This window comes from Panthera uncia, chromosome B4 (assembly GCF_023721935.1).
Source record: "Panthera uncia isolate 11264 chromosome B4, Puncia_PCG_1.0, whole genome shotgun sequence".
NCBI classification, from domain to species: domain Eukaryota; kingdom Metazoa; phylum Chordata; class Mammalia; order Carnivora; family Felidae; genus Panthera; species Panthera uncia.
In genome coordinates, this window is record NC_064809.1 from 12,102,742 (window position 1) to 12,124,467 (window position 21,726).

The 21,726-nt window shown below is 44.1% G+C and overlaps 1 protein-coding gene and 1 pseudogene across 2 annotated transcripts in view; one reads left to right on the forward strand and one right to left on the reverse strand.

Moving 5' to 3' along the window:
• The window catches only part of PRPF18 (pre-mRNA processing factor 18), a 232,731-nt gene that overhangs the window by 5,610 nt on the left and 205,395 nt on the right, over positions 1-21,726 (forward strand). The gene's annotated exons all lie outside the window — the stretch shown is intronic.
• Positions 13,789-13,952, reverse strand: LOC125920588 (uncharacterized; annotated as a pseudogene).

The following is a 21,726-nucleotide window of genomic DNA, read 5'->3' on the forward strand; positions in this document are numbered from 1 at the left end:
TTCCTTCCTTCCTTCCTTCCTTCCTCCCTCTCTCTTCCTTCCTCCTTCCTTCCTTCTTTCTTCCCTCTCTCTTCCTTCCTTCCTTTCTTTTAAGTTTATTTATTTGTTTTGAGAGAGAGAGAGGGAGATATAGAATCCCAAGCGGCTCCACACTTGTCAGCACAGAGCCGGACCCGGGGCTCGAGCTCACAAACTCTGAGGTCCTGACCTGAGCCAAGATTGGGATGGGATTCTGAGTGTGGGAATTCTGAGGTCTAAATGGAATCCACATTGTGGTTTGCACCTTCCCCCCTGCCAGCCGGCTCTAACGTCACTTGGTAAATTAGAACTTCTGACCACCTTGGTCCAACCCCTGCGTTTTCCCAGCTGCAGGCCTGGAATGTCCGTGGCTTTGGCATGGCTTCTGTCTGAGAAATGTCATTGATAACTTAATGGAGCAACCTAAAAATAGCACAGTGACCACTTTCCATGAACACCAAGGAATTGCAAACCTACCCCCCTGGGTCTACTTGTCCTGGGATTGGGGCACTGCCCCCCCCCCCCCGGCCTTGTGGGCTGGCTCTGGGCCATCCTGACCTTTTCACACGCAGCGGGACACCCTCCTGTCAGTATTTCCAGGGGATGTCTCTGGTCACAGAGCAGTTTTTTCAAAGGTGATGAAATGATTTGTCACTCGTAATTGTCCCCCTCCCTTCCTTTGCTGGTTGACTCTGCACTGGGCAGCCAGATTAGACTGTGCTGGAAGGCCAGGACCTAGCCGCCCATGAGCTATTAATTCAACCTTAAATTTTAAAACTTTCTTTTTTTTTTAAATTGTGAAATGTGTTTTTTGTAGTATATGACATGATCTCCATTGATAGGTAGTACAGTAGGTTAAAAAAAAATTTTTTTTTCGGTTCTGCTAGCAGACTGCCTGAATCCAAATCCGAACCCGGCAGGTTGGAAGCTGTGTGAGCTTAGGCCTGTTACTTAACTACTCTGGTCATAAGTTTTCTTGCTTGTAGAGTGGGGCTGGTAATATTGTACCTACTTTCTTTCTTTCTTTTTTTTTTTTTTAACTGTTCTCTGTAGTTTTGACTCTGCTTCTGGTTTGTTGTTGTTCATTTGTTTTGTTTTTAGATTCCACAGATGAGTGAAATCAAATGGTATTTGGCTTTCTTTTAAAAAAAATTTTTTTTTTTAATCTTTATTTGTTTTTGAGAGAGAGACAGAGTGTGAGCAGGGGAGGATCAGAGAGAGAGGGAGACACAGAATCCAAAGCAGGCTCCAGGCTCTGAGCTGTCAGCACAGAGCCCAACGCTGGGCTTGAACTCCCGGACCGCGAAATCATGACCTGAGCTGAAGTCGGACGCTCAACCGACTAAGGCAGCCAGGCGCCCCAGTATTTGACTTTATTTTATTTTATTTTTTTAGAGAGAAAAATTATTATTTTTTTAAATATATATTTTTTAATTTAATTTTTTATTTTTTTAAATTCACATCCAAATTAGTTAGCTTATAGTGCAACAATGATTTCAGGAGTAGATTCCTTAGTGCCCCTTAACCATTTAGCCCATCCCCCCTCCCACAATCTGTCCTGTAACCCTCAGTTTGTTCTCCATATTCATGAGTCTCTTCTGTTTTGTCCCCCTCCCTGTTTTGATCTTATTTTTGTTTCCCTTCCCTTATGCTCATCTGTTTTGTCTCTTAAAGTCCTCATATGAATGAAGTCATATGATTTTTGTCTTTCTCTGACTGACTAATTTCACTTAGCATTATATCCTCCAATTCCATCCGCGCTGCAAATGGCAAGATTTTATTCTTTTTGATTGCCGAGTAATACTCCATTGTGTGTGTGTGTGTGTGTGTGTGTGTGTGTGTGTGTGTGTGTATATATATATATATATATATATATACCACATCTTCTTTATCCGTTCATCTGTTGATGGACATTAGAGCTGTTTCCATACTTTGGCTATTGTTGATAGTGCTGCTATAAACAAGGGGGTGCATGTGTCCCTTTGAAACAGCACACCTGTATCCCGTGGATAAATGCCTAGTAGTGCAATTGCTGGGTCATAGGGTTGTTCTATTTTTAGTTTTTTGAGGAACCTCCATACTCTTTTCCAGAGTGGCTGCACCAGCTTGCATTCCCACCAGCAGTGCAAAAGAGCTCCTCTTCTCCGCATCCTCGGCAACCTCTGTTGTTGCCTGAGTTGTTAATGTGAGCCATTCTGACAGGTGGAAGGTGGTATTTCATTGTGGTTTTGATTTGTATTTCCCTGATGATGAGTGATATTGAGCATTTTTTCATGTGTCGGTTGGCCATCTGGATGGCTTCTTTGGAGAAGAGTCTATTCATGTCTTTTGCCCATTTTTTCAATGGATTATTTGTTTTTTGGGTGTTGAGTTTGATAAGTTCTTTATAGATTTTGGATACTAACCCTTTATCTGATATGACATTTGCAAATATCTTCTTCCATTCTGTCGGTTGCCTTTTAGTTTTGCTGATTGTTTCCTTTGCTGTGCAGAAGCTTTTTATTTTGATGAGGTCCCAGTAGTTCATTTTTGCTTCTGTTTCCCTTGCCTCTGGAGATGTGTTGAGTAAGAAGTTGCTGTGGCAAAGATCAAAGAGATTTTTGTCTGCTTTCTTCTCCAGGATTTTGATGGCTTCCTGTCTTACATTGAGGTCTTTCATCCATTTTGAGTTTATTTTTGTGTGTGGTGTAAGAAAGTGGTCCAGGTTCATTCTTCTGCCTGTCACTGTCCAGTTTTCCCAGCACCACTTGCTGTAGAGACTGTCTTTATTCCATTGGATGTTCTTTCCTGCTTTGTCAAAGATTAGTTGGCCATATGTTTATGGGTCCATTTCTGGGTTCTCTATTCTGTTCCATTGATCTGAGTGTCTGTTCTTGTGCCAGTACCATACTGTCTTGATGATTACAGCTTTGTAATACAGCTTAAAGTCCAGGATTGTGATGCCTCCTACTTTGGTTTTCTTTTTCAGGATTGCTTTGGCTATTCAGGCTCTTTTCTGGTTCCATACAAATTTTAGGATTATTTGTTCTAGCTCTGTGAAGAATAGAATGTGAAGAATGCTGGTGTTACTTTGATAGGGATTGCATTGAATATGTAGATTGCTTTGGGTACTATCGACATTTTAACAATATTTGTTCTTCCTATCCAGGAGCATGGAATATTCTTCCATTTTTTGTGTCTTCTTCAATTTCTTTCATCAGCTTTCTATAGTTTTCAGTGTATAGATTTTTCACCTCTTTGGTTAGATTTATTCCTAGGTATTATATGGTTTTTTGTGCAACTGTAAATGGGATAGATTCCTCGATTTCTCTGTCGCTTCATTGTTGGTGTATAGGAATGCAACTGATATTTGTGCGTTGATTTTATATCCTTCAACTTTGCTGAATTCATGAATCAATTCTAGCAGTTTTTTGGTGGAATCTTTTGGGCTTTCCATATAGAATATCATGTCATCTGCAAAGAGTGAAAGTTTGACCTCCTCCTGGCCGATTTGGATGCCTTTTATTTCTTTGTGTTGTCTGATTGCAGAGGCTAAGGCTTCCAATACTATGTTGAATAACAGTGGTGAGACTGGACATCCCTGTCTTGTTCCTGACCTTAGGGGGAAAGTTCTCAGTTTTTCCCCATTGAGGATGATATTAGTGTTGGGTCGTTCATATATGGCTTTTATGATTTCAAGGTATGCTCCTTCTATCTCTACTTTCTTGAGGGTTTTTATCAAGAAAGGATGCTGTATTTTGTCAAATGCTTTCTCTGCATCTATTGAGAGGATCATATGGTTCTTGTCCTTTCTTTTATTGATGTGATGAATCACGTTAATTGTTTTGCGGATATTGAACCAACTGTGCATCCCAGGTATAAATCCTGCTTGGTCATGGTGAATAATTTTTTTAATGTACTGTTGGATCCAGTTGGCTAATATCTTGTTGAGGATTTTTGCATCCATGTTCATCAGGGAAATTGGTCTATAGTTCTCCTTTTTAGTAGGGTCTCTGTCTGGTTTTGGAATTAAGGTAATGCTGGCTTCATAGAAAGAGTTTGGAAGTTTTCCTTCCATTTCTATATTTTGGAACAGCTTCAAGAGAATAGGTGTTAAGTCTTCCTTAAATGTTTGGTAGAATTCCCCTGGAAAGCTATCTGGTCCTGGACTCTTGTTTTTTGGCAGATTTTTGATTACTAATTCAATTTCCTTACTGGTTATGGGTCTGTTCAAATTTTTATTTCTTCCTGTTTGAGTTTTGGTAGTGTATATGTTTCTAGGAATTTGTCCATTTCTTCCAGATTGCCCATTTTATTGGCATATAATTGCTCACAATATTCTCTTATTATTGTTTTTATTTCTGCTGTGTTGGTTGTGATCTCTCCTCTTTCATTCTTGATTTTATTTATTTGGGTCCTTTCCTTTTTCTTTTTGATCAGACTGGTTAGTGGCTTATCAATTTTGTTAATTCTTTCAAAGGACCAGTTTCTGGTTTCATTGATCTGTTCTACTGGGTTTTTTTGGTTTCGATAGCATTAATTTCTGCTCGAATCTTTATTATTTCCTGTCTTCTGCTGATTTGGGGTTTATTTGCTGTTCTTTTTCCAGCTCCTTAAGGCGTAAGTTTAGGTTGTGTATCTGAGATCTTTCTTCCTTCTCTAGGAAGGCCTGGATTGCTATATACTTTCCTGTTATGACCGCTTTTGCTGTGTCCCAGAGGTGGCTTTCTTTATCTGACATATTTCACTTAGCATGACACCCTCCAGGTTCATCCTTGTTGTCACACGTGGCAAGATTCTTTTCTGCAGCCGAGTAATATTCCATTGCGGTGATATACGGCATCTTCCTTATCCATTTATCTATTGGTGGACACTTGGGTGGCTGCCAGATCTTGCCTGTTGTAAATTTGTAAATGATGCTGCAACAATTACATTCCCACCGACAGCGCACTAGCATTCCCTTTTCTCCACATCCTTACCGGTACTTGTTATTTCTTGTCTTTTAAAAAAATATATTTTATTTTTGAGAGAGAGAGAGTGCACGCGCGGGCAAGGGAATGGGAGGGGCAGAGAGAGAGGAAGACAGAGGATCCGAAGTGGGCTCTGCGATGACAGAGGAGGACCTGACGTGGGGCTCTAACTCACAAACCATGGGATGGTGACTGGAGCCAAAGCCAGACACTTAACTGACTAAGCTGCCCAGGTGCCCCTATTTCTTGTCTTTTTGATATTAGCCATTCTGACAGGTGTGAGGTGATATCTCAGTGTGGATTTGATTTGCATTTTCCTGATGATGAGGGATGTTGAGCATCTTTTCATGCATCTGCTGGCCGTCTGGATGTCTTCTTTGGAAAAATGTCTATTCAAATCCACTCCCCCCCCTTTTCTTTATGTTTATTTATTATGAGAGACAGAGATTGCAAGAAGGGGAGGGGCAGAGAGAGAGGGAGAATCTTAAGCAGGCTCTGCGCTGTCAGCACAGAGCCGGACACGGAGCTCGAACCCACGAAACTGTGAGATCATGAGCTGAGCCGAAATCAAGAGTCAGGATGGATCAACCAACTGAGCCACCCAGGCGCTCCTCCACTGCCCATTTTTTCATTGGTTGTTTTGTTTTGTTTTGTTTTGTTTTGTTTTGGTGTTGAGTTGTGTAAGTTCTTTATATGTTTTGGATGTTAACTCCTTATCGGATATGTCATTCGCAAATACCTTCGCCCATTCACCAGGTTGCCTTTTTGTTTCGTTGATGATGTCCTTTGCTGTGCAAAAGCTTTTTATTTCAGTGTAGTCCCAGAACTTTATTTTTTGCTTTTGTTTCCCTTGCCTGAGGAGACAGACCCATAAATATCTTGGTAAGGCCAATGTCCAAGAGATTACTGCCTACCTATTGCATCTACTTTAAAGATTGTTATGAGGGTTATATGAGTTTTAAACAATGAAAAGACCTAGATTAGTGCTGGGTGTATAGGAAACACTCAATAAATAATAATAATCAAGTTCTTTTTTTATTGTGATGAACTATACATAACACGATTTACCATTTTATTTTATTTTTTTTTTTTAAGAATTTTTTTTTAACGTTTATTTATTTTTAAGACAGAGAGAGACAAAGCAGGAACGGGGGAGGGTCAGAGAGAGAGGGAGACCCAGAATCCGAAACAAGCTCGAGGCTCTGAGCAGTCAGCACAGAGCCCGATGCGGGGCTCAAACTCACGGACCGCGAGATCGTGACCTGAGCCGAAGTCGGACGCTTAACCGACTGAGCCACCCAGGCACCCCTACAATTTACCATTTTAAACATTTTTAAGTGTACGTTTCAATGACATTAAGTATATTCACATTGTTACACAGCCATCACCACCACCATCACAGAAGTTTTGATCCTTCCCAAATGGAAACTCTGTCTGCATTAAATACTAGCTCCCCACCCTCTTCTTCTCCCAGCCTCTGGTAACTACCATCCTATGAGTTTGAGAGTTTGACTACTCTTGTTTCTTCGTGTAAGTGGAGTCATACAATGTTTGTCCTTTTGTGACTGGCTTTTTTCACTTAACATAATGTCTTCAAAGTTCAGTCGTGTTGTAGCAGGTGTCAGAGTTTTCCTTCCTTTTTAAGGCCAAGTAATATTCCCTTATACGCACACACACACGCACACGCACACGCACACGCACCACACTTTGTTTATGCATTCATCTATCAATGGACCCTTGGGTTGTGTCCACCTTTTGGCTATTGTGAATACTGCTGCTGTGAACACGCATGTACAAATGTCTGTTTGAGTTCCTGCTTTCACTTTTGGGTGTATATCCAGAAACGGAACTGCTGAATCATGTAGTAATTCTATGTGCAATTTTTCTGAGGAACCGCCATACTGTTTTTCATACCGGCTGCAACATCATTCTCATGGTTTTATATACTACAGGCTGACAAATTCCGGCTTCATGTCTATAGCTTTATGTCTTTTCCGAGCTGTAGAGACACAATTGCCTACGTGATCTTGTCAGTGAGATGTCTCACAGGCATCTTGAGATTAAACAAGCCCCAGACTAAACTTTTACCCCACCCCGTTTTGGTAGATGGCAGTAATGAAGCATGTAGTTACTCAAGCTGGAAACCTTCAAGCAGGGCCGGCTTCATAATTTGCCAGACCCAGTGCAAAATGAAGGCATGGAGCCCCAGCTTCCCCTGGGTCTGTCGCCCCATCCCCTGCTGCCTGGAAGGGCTGGCACCCTCTAGGCTGGGATGTGCTCAGTACCCGGATCCAGGGTGGCCGAGAGCCCTCCACCGAGGTCACTGCCAGCCCAACGTGGGGACGGGCATTGCACCAGTCAGGCACCTGTGTCGCTGGCCCTGCCTTCGATGGATCCTTGATTCCTGTTTCCCTCACCTTCCACATTCACTTTGTCACCGGGACCCACAGGTCCCACCTCTAAAATAAGGCTCAGTTCGCTGCTTCTCTATCTCTACTGCCATGACCCACGTCCAACCTGCCACCTCCTCTCTCTACTGTCAAACCCCCCAGGTGGTCTCCTTTACTCACATTTGCTCCGTCCACCACATTCCACATAAGAGCCAGAGTGGTTGTTTCCACCAACAAATAAGTCCACGTGAACTGCCCGGTTTCAGAACACCCATGGGCTCCTTGCCACAGTTAGAACAAGATGGCAGCTCCTCGCCTTGGCGTGCAAGGGTGCGTGCTGACAGCCTCCCCCTGCTTCCCGAACTTCTTCACAGCCCTGCCCCCTCTTCTGTTGTTTCTCCAGGCACCATGTCCTGCTTTCTACGTGAGGAAGGTGCCAAGCCTTTGATGGCCTCAGGGCAGGGTTTCTCAACCTCGGCACTATTGACATTTTGGATAGTTCTTTGCCTAAGGGTTTGTCCTGTGCAAACTATAGGATGTTAATTTGCATCCCTGGCTTCTAACCCATCAGATGCCAGTAGAACTGCTCCCTGCCACCGCGTTGTGACTACCAAAAAGTCTAGACGTGGCCAAACATTCCCTGGAGGGCAAACGTCATATTCTTGAGAACACTTCCCTTCAGCCTTGGCGCACTGGTTCTTCCTTCTGTCTAGATCATTGCCCCCACACGCCCCCACACGCTACACTACCTTCCTGCTTCTAGAGCTTTCTTGTCCTTCAGATATCAATTTAATGTCACCCTTTTTATACATAAAAAAAAAATGTTTCTTGGGGCGCCTGGGTGGCTCAGTCGGTTAAGCGTCTGACTTTGGCTCAGGTCATGATCTCACGGTCCGTGGGTTCGAGCCCTGCGTCGGGCTCTGTGCTGACAGCTCAGAGCCTGGAGCCTGTTTCAGATTCTGTGTCTCCCTCTCTCTGTGACCCTCCTCCGTTCATGCTCTGTCTCTCTCTGTCTCAAAAATAAATAAACGTTAAAAAAAAATTAAAAAAAAAATGTTTCTTTATTTTTGACAGAGAGAGAGGGAGGGAGGGAAGGAGGGGGAGGCAGAGGGAGAGGGGCAGAGAGAGAGGGAGACACAGAATCTGAAACAGGCTCCAGGCTCCGAGCCGTCAGCACAGAGCCCCACGCGGGGCTTGAACCGGTGAACCGTGAGTCCTGAGCTGAAGTCTGACGCTTAACCAGCTGGACCCCCCAGGCACCCCTAATGTCACCTTCTAAAGGAAGCCTCCCCTGACCAACCAATATGAAGTGACTTTATCTCTCTCTCTGTCTCTCTGTCTCTGTCTCTTTCTGGTTTAAGTTGTTGTGTAAGCACTCAACAGTCTCTAATAGCTCTTTTGGGCAGCAAGTCCCGTAGTTTTGTTGAGTGCTGTGTTCCTAACCCCTAGTGGGTGCTCAGTACCTATTTGCTGAATGAATGAATGAATCCACTACACTTTGAATCCACTGTCTTACTTGTTAGGCAAGTACTTGTTAGGTCCTTTCCAAGTAGTTCTAGGTCTCCCTCTGCTTTCCTTTTTTGTTAACTTGAAGTAGCATCAACATACAGTGTTCTGTTAGTTTCAGGTGTGTAGTTTCAGCACTCTCAACCCCCTTCACCTATTTCGCCCACCCCTCCACCCACCTCCCCTCTGGCAGCCATCAGTTTGTCTTTAGTTTCCTTGTTTATATATTTTTTTATTAAATTCTGCATGTAAGTGAAATCATATGGTATTTGTCTTTCTCTGACTTATTTCACTTAGCCTGATACACTCTAGCTCCCTCCATGTTGTTGCAAATGGCAAGATCTCATTTCTTGTTTCTGGCTGAGTAATATTCCATCACAGACATACGCCACACCTTTATCCACCCACACTCGGGCCGCTTCTGTATCTTGGCTGTTGTGATCGATCTGCTTTCCTTTTTACAGCCTCCACTTTCCCTTTCTTATCCCCGTGTCTGCTTCCTGTTATCTTTTTCTCTCTCTTCATCGTACGACAGGTGATATTTCCCTCCGTTACTTTGATTCAACATCTTTCACCACAGAAACACAGGCTAGAAAAATAGGACACAGATAAGGTTTTGGTGAAGTTATCCCTAAGGAGCAAGATCTGATGGTAAGGGCTTATTGGACTGTACGTGACAGGAGGGTCTCCCGGGACACAGTGGCCCAGGAATTTACTGGAATTGGAAAGGACAGCCCTGGTAGGAACCTTGGTGGCCCTCTTGCTCTCTTTCTTGTCTTTCCTTCTCCTTCATGCTGAGTCTTGGCTTGATTCTTTTTTTTTTTTAATGTTTATTTATTTTTGAGAGAGAGAGTGTGAGCAGGGGAGGGGCAGCAAGAGGGGGGTGGGATAGAGGACTTGAAATGGGCTCTGTGCTGACAGCAGAGAACCCAATGTGGGCTTGAACTCATGAACCATGAGATCATGACCTGAGCCAAAGTCGGTCGCTTAACAGACTGAACCACCCAAGTGCCCCAATTCTTTTTTTTTTTTAATGAATTAATTTATTTTGAGAGAGAGCGTGAGTGGGGGAGGAGCAGAGAAAGAGGGAGAGAGAGAATCCCAAGCAAGCTCCTATCTGGCAGTGCAGCGCCCACCTAGATGCAGGAACCTAAAGATCATGACCCGACCCAAAATCAAGGGTCAGATGCCTTTGCTGGTGGGAATGCAGACTGGTGCCGCCGCTCTGGAAAACAGTATGGAGGTTCCTCAAAAAATTAAAAATAGAACTACCCAACGACCCAGCCATTGCACTACAAGGTATTTATCCAAAGCATGCAGGTGTGCTGTTTCGAAGGGACACATGCACCCCCATGTTTATAGCAGCACTATTGACAATAGCCAAAGTATGGAAAGAACCCAAATGTCTATCGACGGATGAATGGATAAAGAAGATGTGAGATACACACACACACACACACACACACACACACACACACACACACAATGGAGTATTACTCGGCAATCAAAAAGGATGAAATCTTGCCATTTGCAACTATGTGGGCGGAACTAGAGCGTGTTATGCTAAGTGAAATAAGTCAGCAGAGAGAGACAAATATATGACTTCACTCATATGTGGAATTTGAGGTACAAAACAAATGAACAGAAGGGAAGGGAAGCAAATAAAAACAAGGGGGAGACAAAACATAAGAGACTCTTAGATATAGAGAACAAACTGAGGGTTGCTGGAGGGATTGTGGGAGGAGGATGGGCTAAATGGGGAAGAGGCATTAAGGAGGACACTTGGGATGAGCACTGGGTGTTATATGTAGGGGATGAATCATTGGATTCTACTCCTGAGATCATCATTACACTATATGCTGACTAACTTGGATGTAAATTAAAAAACCAAAACACAGATGCTTAACCAACTGAGCCTCCCAAGTGCTTGGCTTGATTCTTTATAGACCAATCCCCTAAGCCTCTGTTCATCTGGTGACAAATGTTACTGCCATCAGCACGTAATAGACTGTATTAGTCTGAACTAAAGCATCTTTATCCCAAACTCAAACCACTGGGGAGAAGATTCCCTGGCTCACCCTGGGGTGGGAGTTGTCCTTGCTGAGTGTCTACAGTGGGCCAGGTGCTCTCCAGGTGATGAGGATCCAGGAGACAACAAAACAGACAAATCCTATTGCCACGGAACTTACTCTTTTTTTTTTTTAATGTTTATTTATTTTTAAGAGAGAGAGAGACAGAGCATGAACAGGGGAAGGGCAGAGAGAGGGGGAGACACAGAATCAGAAGCAGGCTCCAGGCTCTGAGCTGTCAGCACAGAGCCCAACGCAGGGCTCGAGCTCATGAACTGTGAGATCATGACCTGACCCGAAGTCGGATGCTTAACCACCTGAGCCACCCAGACGCCCCAGAACTTACATTTTTATATTCCTTACTTTATGTTTATTACTAGACACCTATCAAGAACCAGCCCCTAACCTTGTTCCCAGGATACAACAGTGAGCAAAATGCACAAACCTAATCACATATGGTGATAAATTCATTCATTCATTTAGTTAATTTTCTAGATTGCTATATGAATGTACAGTAAGGGGACTTGAACTGGTTGGGGGGCTGGGGAATTTTTTTTAATGTGAATTAAGTTAACTTTATTTTTCAGAACAGTTTTAGATTTACAGAGAAATCGTGAAGATAGTACAGACAGTTCTCAGCTGTTCCGCATCCAGTTTCCCCTGTTATTAACATCTTCCATGACTGTGGTACATTTGTCACATGTCATGAACCAATATTGATATATTGTTATTAACTAAAATCCACGCTGTATTGACATTTCCTTAATTTGTACCTAATGCTCTTTTTCTGTCTCAGGATCCCATCCAGGATATCACATCATGTTCCTATGTCATATCTTGCTTAGGCTCCTCTTGGTTGTAAAAGTTCCTTAGACTTTTCTTGTTTTTGATAACCTTGACAGTTTTGAGGAGTTCTAGCTAGTTCCATGGATGCATGGGATTTTTCTCATGGTTAGACCCAGGTTATGGTGTCTGGGAGGAAGACCACAGAGGTAAGGTGCTATATTCACCACATCTTATCAAGGGTATATACTGTCGACATGACTGATAATTGTTGATGTTGACCTTGATCACTTGGCCAACGTAGTTCTTGTCAGATTTCTCCAGCATTGGGGTACTTCTCTTCCCTCTTTCTCTTTCCACACTGGAGTCTTTGGAAGGAAGTCACTCTGTAGCCCACAGTTAAAGGGGAGGTTTATGCTTTACCTCCTTGACAGCATTGTTGGCTTTTTAAACATAGCTATAGTGAGGTATAATTTACACACCACAAATTCAGCTGTTTTAAGTGAATAGTTGGATGAATTTTGGTAAATTTATATAATTGTGCCTGAGGGGAATGGTCTTTGAGCTGACATCCAAAAGATGAGGAGAATTTAAGTAAACAAAGGAAGGGAAGGACTGTTCTGGGCGGAGGTAACTACATATACAAGTTCCTCAAGGAACTGTGGAACAGTCACAGAGCTTGGGTTAATCCTGAACCTCCTGGAAAAGGTAGAACATGTCACCATCCTTCATTTAATATGCTTCATAAATACTTTCTTCAAAACATCTAAAAGTCAACAGCACTTTATTGCCTAAATGTATAAACTTTAGTTCTTTGAAACATTTGTCTGTCTAGAAGAGTTCAGCCCCTGATGGTTTATCTAAGGTTTTACTATAACAATAAGTAAATATTAGGGTAGTAAAATGCAGACTGGTCCCCAAGGAGAAGAAAATGTCATAAAATTTCCTTCCCTTTCAGGTCTTGTTTAAACAAGAATGTAAAGTGCGTGTACTATTTCCTTTCCGATAAGCCCTTGATTTATTTCCCTTTGGAACAAACACACCACAACAAAGTGAGAATGAGGAGGTAATTCAGAGGTTGAAGAAGAGAAAGGGACTATATTCAGAAATATGTCCCCACACAGACTTAGAATCTGAAAAAATCCAGTTAGCAAAAGCACAGAAAGCCTCTTTCTATGTGTGAAGTAGCTAAGAGGCTCTCTCAGAACTTCACGGGTCACTGAAAATTCCTGGCGTGGAGGAGCATGTTATTAGTCAGGATAGGCAGGGAGCGGTGCGGTAACAAGCAGACCACAGATCTTAGTGGTTTAATAGAATAGGTCGTTGTTTAATGGAAGTCAAATGGCTCTCCTCCAATAATTGACTCAGGGATCTAGGCTTCATTTATCTTGCCATGGTGTCATCTTAAACATATGTCCTCCAAGTTTGCCATGGAAGAGGAAATGTGAGTGTGGTTGATGACCTAGGGAATATTATGATATGGAAGTGGTATATATCACTTCTGCCCACATCCGTTCAGGCAGAACCCAGTTACATCACCCCACCCTAAGTGCCCGGGAGGCTGGGAAATGTAGTTCTCTCGTGTATACAGGAAGGAGAAAATTAAGTGGGTTTTGAGAAATGCATAGTATTTGACACAAGCTCTTAAATTTTTAAGTTTATTTTTTTACTTATTTTGAGAGAGAGATAGAAAGCAAGCAGGGAAGGGGCAGAGAGAGAGAGAGGGAGACAGAATCCCAAGCAGGCTTGCGCTGACAGCGCAGAGCCCGATGCGGGGTTTGAACTCCCCAACCGTGAGATCACGACCTGAGCCAAAGTCAAGAGTCGGAAGCTGAGCCACCCAAGTGACCTTAAACTTTTTTTTATTTGATGCCTTTCAAATGCTAAAGTAATACATGCTTGTTATAGCAAGGGGTATATAAAAGTGGAACTAATTATCTCCCAGTGTCCTATCATCCTATTGGCTCTCACTTCTCTTTGGGTCCTGTCACACCTTTTTCCTTGTTCATATGACTGTATCCCACATGTATGTGTGATGCAGGAGACATGAACTCTGAGAGGCACTTCTGAACCGGCTGGTTTCATGATAGTGCTTCTAGAGTTGCTAAGAAACACTTAATGAAATCTTCATCCAAGAGGTACCTCATATTGACAGAGTAGAGATAGAATTTCGCTGGATTTTAAACTGATGACAACAGAGACCACACTTGATCTTAGCCAAAAGGCCAAGAAGTGATTGCTGGATTTTAAAATTGAGTGCTTTTGTTTATGTTTGTCTTGGCTTTCCACAGTTCTTTGGCATTTACTCCTGCCTCTGGGAAGACTTTGCAGGCTCCCCTTGTCACTATTAGAGGCTCCACCTCTGAATGATGCTAGTCGCTGTGCCATCAGAAAGATCTGGGTTCAAATCCTGACTCTGTCTCCTACAATCTCTGTGACTTTGGACAAGTAATAAACTCCTCCAAACGTTATGGAAGGATGTGAAACAAATCTAGTACCTATCACTTGGGGTATTTTCAGTACTACAAGACAAAGTCTACTCTTTTTAAAAAATTTTTATTTATTTATTTATTTTTTAATTTGAGAGAGAGGTGTGGGAGGAGGAGAGGGTGAGAGAGAGAGAGAGAGAGAGAGAGAGAGAGAGAATCTTAAGCAGGCTTCATGCTCAGCACAGAGCCCAACATGGGGCTCGATCCCATGACCGTGGGGTCATGACCTGAGCTGAAATCAAGAGTCAGATGCTCAACCGACTGAGCCACCTAGGTGCCCCGATAAAGTCTGCTCTTTAATCTTCCAGGTTACTGGGTATCTATGACATCTTAACATCCACAACTAGAGACCAGGGAGACTGGCGTTTAAAATGTGTACAATGTGACCAAGAACCTGGGAAAATCCTCTACAAAACAAAGTACCATAAGATGGGAAAGAAAGGAAGAGAAAATACAGACTGGAAAATATTAGTGAGCCGAAGAGGATTTGTAGTATTCATTTAGGAAGGAAAGAAGATATATAGGGAAATGAGGATCAGAAAATGTGGAAGTTATTAGAAACATGTTGAGACTGATCAGCCTGTTTTGCTAGCAATTTTCCTCTTCATTAGTTATGCATAGCTCCCATCAACAGGGGCAGAGTCCTGCTGTGGCAGACCTTTTTGTTAATGACCCAGTGGAACAAAAGGTTCCCTGGAACCTGGAGGTGTTCCCAGAGGAAGGGATTGGGTCCGCTCAGGGTTTTAAGGTTGTTTTGCTGTAGCATAGACGCCTGATTAGGGACCATCATCAAATTTTGCCAACGTTGAGAAGGTCGTAGAAATATTGACAGCCAACAAAGTAAACACGCAAAGATCTTGTTGAAGAATCACTCCATGGACAAAAGACAGGGACCCAAACACGAAAACTTGGGTATGGACACAAATATCCGAAAGAAAAAATGTACAAAAGAAAAAAAAAATATCGAAGATTCACCAGTACGTATGGCCAGAAAAACCAGAAATCACTTTAGGTATTTCAAACAAAGAGGGATTTAACACAGAGAATTAAGTCTTAAAGCTGTTGGAAGGGCTGGGAGAGCAAAAAGGTGGAAGGTATTGTTACCCAGAGATCAGAAATCCTGGAAGTTGGGACCTATTCCATGGAGTTCAATTCTGGACATTGAAAGATATTGATCACCTGCTTATTTAAGAAGGGCTCTGTAGCTTTCTGGTTTTTGCACCTTCCCTAAGTACGGCTTGGGGTAGCATCCCAAGCCTTAACTATGCAGTTCTCTGTAGGTGCTCAAGGCTATGGCAATGATAATGTAGTAACAGCAGGCTATGAGAGCTAGTCCATGGTGCCTGAAAACTTTGGCTGGCTAGTGGCCATTTACACGGATAGGCTGGTAAGAATTGCACGCCTGGTTTTGCCTTTATGATTCAGGCCAGGAGTGTGTTTGCTCTGTATGACTGGCTGACATGTGTAACTTAAGGGATTGTACAGGCTTCCTTTTCCTCTTCGGTGACTTTCAGAGGGAGAGTAGATCAGTGTTCCAGGTGCAGAGTCTAATGTACTTAACCAGTCTGAGAGCTGGGTTGGTGACCATTTTCATGGACTGTTTGTGTTCCTGAGTTTTTGAGAGGAGCATGATGGTGACTTTGTGGAAAGGTATGGTGTGGGAGGCCTTTGGTGGTTCTAGGTAGTTTCCCCATAAGCATCTTTGTTGCAAACATTTTTGCTGTATAACTAATTGACTGTAAGTCAGTTTTTCTGTAAAAGACAAAAAAAACAACTGGTTTTATAGTTTGTCGGTTTCATCAACTGGTTTTATTTCTTCATTGACACAGTACTCCCATTTTTATGGTATATAAATCTTGGCCCTCATAAGGGTCTACACAATGCTGTGAAGTTTTGAACCCACATTTCCCATAGAACTTTGGACCAGTTATCAGTGGACGTGTGACAATATGCCGAGAACAAACACCAGCGTAGAGGCTTTCACAATGCAATCCAAAGCTCAGGTACAAACATGCATTCTAGTATTTGGAAACCGATACTGCTCTTAATGAAGAAAGACATTTTAGCAAAAGAAGAAAACAGTGTGCCGACAAACTGGGAAATGAATCAACATACCAAAAAAAAGAAAAAAAAAAAAAACCCGAGAGAGAGAGAGAGAAGAAAGCAAGCAAGAAAAGAAGGAAGGAGAGAAAGAAAACGAAAAGAAAAGAGAAAAAAGAAAACAAACAAAAAAACCCCAAATATAATAGTTTGAAGGAAAGACTTCGAAGGCAAGTGCTTAGGTACAGTCCACAAAATAAAATCCGTTATTTGCCCAGGATTGGCGTGAATCTACACATGTTAAGTGTGTTCAAATATTTTGTATTTTGCAATGAAGTCTTCTTAATTTTGTTACACAGGTTCATGTTTCATGAAGTTCTTTTGAACGAAAGACCCGTTCGATTTTCGGTGACTCTGTCTTTCACGGCACGTTTGCTTTACGGCCGAGCCGGCTGCAAAGATGCTCGTCGCAAAGACGCCGGCGGCCGAACGCGCGGCCGCAAGCGGGCCTGAGGTTGACCCTTTCGGGGTCCTGGAGCATCGCGTCCTCTTTCGGCCCCCCCCCCGGGTCGTCCTGTCCTCTTTTGCGTCCTTGGGCCTGTCCTGCCTGCACTGTCCCTCCGGCCGTGGCGGCAAGAGCGGCTCTCGCATACACGCTTCTCCGCCCACGGCTCCACTGCCGTGTAGGCACGCGGTGTGAACCGAGGGCCCAAACAACCCGGCTGATCCGCCATTGGCGGTAGCTCTGTTGGCTGAGGCTGTGGCTCCCGGGAGGAGGTGCTAAGTGCCAGGTTTTTCTGCTCCGAAGCCCCTGCTTGCAGCTCCGGAGGAGGCTTATTGGGGCATTTTCACAGCCATATGTGTCTTTGGCCCTCACCCTTCACCTAAGATCGGAGATAATGTGTCAAAAAACAAATGTTGTCACTGAATCCATTCTCCACGAGCTCTCCAGTCTCCCCAAAGTAGGATCTAGTTCCTAAGCCTGAGAAGTTTGTTTCAGACTCAGTGTGGTACCCAACTTGTTCTGGAATCTAACCCCAGAGCACAATGGGCTGTGTTTTGAGGTTGTTTTTATTTATTTTTTTTTTTGAGAGAGAGAGTGTGAGTGTGTGTGAGCTCGGGAGGAGCGGATAGAGGGAGACACAGAATCCCAAGCAGGGAAGCAGGGTCCAGGCTCTGAGCTGTCAGTACAGAGCCCGACATGGAGCTGGAATTCACGAACCGCGCGATGACCCGAACCATCCAGGTGCCCCTGTTCTAAACGAATTATTTAGTAGGGTTCTTCCCCCCACCCCCATCCTCTGCAATGCCCCATTTAGTTCTCTCCTTCCCACACTCTGCTGCTGCTAAACACTTAGTCAGCAGGGAGCGTCTCACTGCCGCCTTCCCCTAACCCCAGCCTGCCCAAGGAAGGCGGCATTCTGGATAGCTTTTTAGCGAATAGGTTCAGGAAGCTTGCAGTCACCTCTCCTGAGTGTGATCGCTCGAAAAGCCAAGACCCAAGAGTCCTGTCAGCTGGGGAAAGGCACACAATTTGTCCCATGCAGAGGGATTTACAGTTTGCAATACATCTTACATCTTCACACACATTATTAATTTGATCCTTACATTTATTATTCTCCACAGGTGATGAAATTGAAACTCCGGGATTAGCGCACTTGTGCCTGGTCACGTAGATGAAAGCTGGGTGAGAAATCTCCACATCTTCAGACTTTGACTTCTAGATCCTTCTCCCTATACCAGACAAGGAACTAACCTATAAAGCTGCAATGAGTGTGGGTATTTACAGCAAATTTGCCCTTCCAAGACCAAAAAAGATGAATTTACCCTTCAGAATCTGGTGAGGAAGGAAAGGAAGAAGATGCGGTGGAAAAAGGAGAGGTTTAAATGAGCCTTGCTTTTCCTGGGCCTTCATTTCATTGGCTCCACTGCTCTGAGAATATTCGGGGAGAGCTGTCAAATAGGTGTGTTTGGGTCTGTGTTCTCTTCCTTGGTCTAAGTATTTTGCATCTCTGCTGTGAACGAATCTTGTTTATTCTTTTTAAATGTTTATTTATTTTGAGCGAGAATGCTCTGCTCCCATGAGTGCGAGCAGGGGAGGGGCAGAGAGAGAGAGAGCCCAATTTGGGGCTTTATCTCATGACCCTGAGATCTTGACCTGAGCCGAAATCAATAGTTGGACCCTTAACTATCTGAGCCACCCAGGCACCCCAAGAATCTTGTTTATTTTAATGCGTGATGTGTTCCTATCTCTCAGTCAAATTGGGAGACAGAACGGTCTAGTGGGAAAAAAGACAAAACAAAACTATGGGCTTTGGAGTAATAATAGTAGATTGCCTTTGCTGACTTCTGACTATGTAGTAAGGACAGTTGACATGTACTAACTTGTAGGAATCCTATAAGTACTACCAATGTTTTATTGTACAGATGGCAAAATGAGGGTTTAGAGAGATCAGATAACTCGACTGAAGTCAGGGGTGCCTGGGTGACTCGGTTGGGTCAGCACCTGACTCTTAATCTCAGCTCAGGTCTTGATCTCAGAGACATGAGTTTGAACCCATACCGGGCATGGAGCCTACTTAAAAAAAAAAAAATCAACTTGCCCGAGGTCACACAGCTAGTAAGTAGGGGGAGTTAAAGAATAGAGCCCGGCAGTGGGACTCCAGAGCCCAGCTTGTCAGTGACTCCCCCAGAGGGTCACAATATTGCTCAGTGTCTGAGCCACAAGATCCTCATCTGTAAAATGGGGATAAATACGTATCATGCCAAGTGGTCAAATGAAAGAGAATATATAAAGAATCTGGCAGGTAATAGATACTTAGATATTGGCTGTCATCGTTACCATGTTTGAAGCCTGCCGAACGGTTCCTCTGATTGCAACTGGGGTGTGGACCCTGACAGCATGTAGAGAAATAAACATCTTGGCCCCTCGGCAAACAAGCTCTGTGATAATTGGGGAAGTCGCTTAATATCCCTGAACACGTACCTCATTTGTAAAGTGGAGGAGATAATAATACTTCTCTATTAGGGTTGTTGTAAGGATCAGATGAGATCACGTGACCACGCCTGGCACATAGAACATGTTCAGTAAATGTTAACTCTTACTATTTATTAAGGGTACGTTTTTTGTAAAGGAAGGCTCTTGTGAATGGTAGTGCTGGGGTTGTGAAAGCAGGGTATGGCGGTGGAGGTCCCCCTCTATTGGAGGGGCTGTTTCAGAACGTTTTCCAAAGGCAGTTAGTGTCTTTTGATTTAAAAACAAATATTAGAAAAAGCAGGTCTGTTCAATATATGATGGAGAGAATAGTGGTTTGGCCCTAAAACCCACAACGAAGGTACTAGAACATTGTGTAGTTTTATGCTCTAATCTCCCAAACCAGGTTCATCCCTCTGATGCTAAAACTTAGGTATTCTCTCAGAGGAGAAGGCAAGGGAGACTTGAAGTGTATTGCTCTTCCCCTGCTGTGATGCTCCTGACCCTACACTATGTGTCAAGAACTGCAGACCAAACTCCAAAGTCTCCAGGATTCAGGCCTCGTGTGGATCTGCCTGTGGGGCTGGTGGGGCGGGTCCTAAGCCTGGCACCAACCCTGAAGGGCAGTTTTCAGCACAGCAGGGCCTCACATCATCCTCCTGGACACTCCTCAGAGAATTTAGGGTGCTTGGAAACCCACACGGCGGCCCAGCACTGACGCTGGTAGGTGATGATGATATCGGGCTCTCTCTTCTTGAGGGAGAATGCGAAGAGAGACAGGTGGGCCGTGTCAATGTCCTGGGTATTACAAAGCAGCTCCTGCTTGACTGTAGACATGTGGCCAGGAGACAGGACCAGGGTGAGGCACCTTGCTGGGGCCTTCAGGCCTTCAGAGGTTGGGGTAGCACCTATCCTTATAGGGAAGCAGAGTTCGGGTTGGAGAAGGTAGTGCATGCCATCTGGCTGTGAGAGGACACACAGATACCCACGAGATGTCCCAGAAAGGATGAGAGGCCTTTGTGGTGGCTGGGCTATCCTACAGTGGCAGGCAGGGTCAGAGCCAGACAACTATTTATGACTTGAATGTGAAATGTCTTGTTTGGGGCCTGTCCTTTGCCAGGAGGCAGAGTCCCCACCCTCCTGGCGAGTGGCCACTCAGAGGCAGAAGAGCTTAAGGCCACCAGTGAGCAGGTATTACAAGAGATGGCTTCAGGGCTCAGAAAGCTCACCTTGTGAGTGCCCATGTTTGGCTTGGCTCAAAAGAAGGGCGTTCTTTCTGCTCAGTAAACCCCAGATCAAGGGCTCGATATCTAAGGCATGTGTGGCAAAGGTGGCGAGCCATCTGTCTTTCATTAGGTTTCTTGGGGCAGAGCCACGCCTGGCTCACCTTTCTGTCGCCGCTCACGTATGCGGTTTGTAGCCTCGGCTTGGATTGGACAACAAGGCCCGAGATCCTTCTTGGCTACATGGGTTGGTCTGTAACCTCCCATCTCCATCCCCTCTGTGCCCTGCTTGAGGACTCCAGTAAGCCCCACCTATCAGTCGCCAAGCACACTAGGGAGTGAAAGGAAGTCCCGGAGAGGTAAGGGAGACAGTTCGCAGCAAGGGAAGAACAGAAGAAATGGGAGGGAGCGTGCTCAGTGAATGCCAGGTGAGGAAGTGTGGGTACTGACTGCTCCCCCTAATTATCAGCCAAGGGACTCAGATTCCTGCTCCCTCTGCCCCCCGGCTACACATGTCTGCCCCGCAAATAGTACCAGCCGGTTAAAGTAACGCAACTGATGGGGAGAAAAACATCCCATAAACATTGTCACCTCCGGGGCTGACATTGCAAAGTCTCCTGAGCTTTGAACCTAGATCTTGTACTTAACCTTTAGAAGGCCAGGGAGAGCACAGGTAGCAGTGGGGAAGGGAGGGCTCTCGATTTTTACCAGCCGTGTTGAACACTGAGTGGATTCTGGACACCGGGCAGTTTCAGTAAGTCTTCTGTGACCCAGATGTAGCACTCCTGGTCTCTAGAATGGGGCACGCCACCTAAACTGGACGGTCTCTGTCCTCGCAAGCAGGCCTGGCTTCACACAGAACCCTGTGCACGGAGGGGTCCTGCCCTTGATTAATGCTCTGTTGCTGCCTTGTTGAATTTCTTAATTTTTCTCATTTAATCAGTTTTGTTTTAAGATTTAATTTTTACATTATCTCTACACCCAACTTGGGGCTTGAACTCAACCAGCCCAAGATCAAGACTTGCATGTTCCTCCAACTGAGCCAGCCAGGTGCCCCAATAAATTTTCTCTTGTAAAATGTATATAACATAGCATTATGCCATAATTAAAAATGAAACGTACCATAAAATTTGCCATTTAAAAAAATTCCAGTAGAGTTAACATACAGTGTTATGTTAGTTTCAGGTGTGCAATATAGTGATTCAACACTTCCATACACTACCCGGTGCTCATCGTGGAAAGTGTACTCTTAATCCCCTTCATCTGTTTCACCCATCGCCCTCCC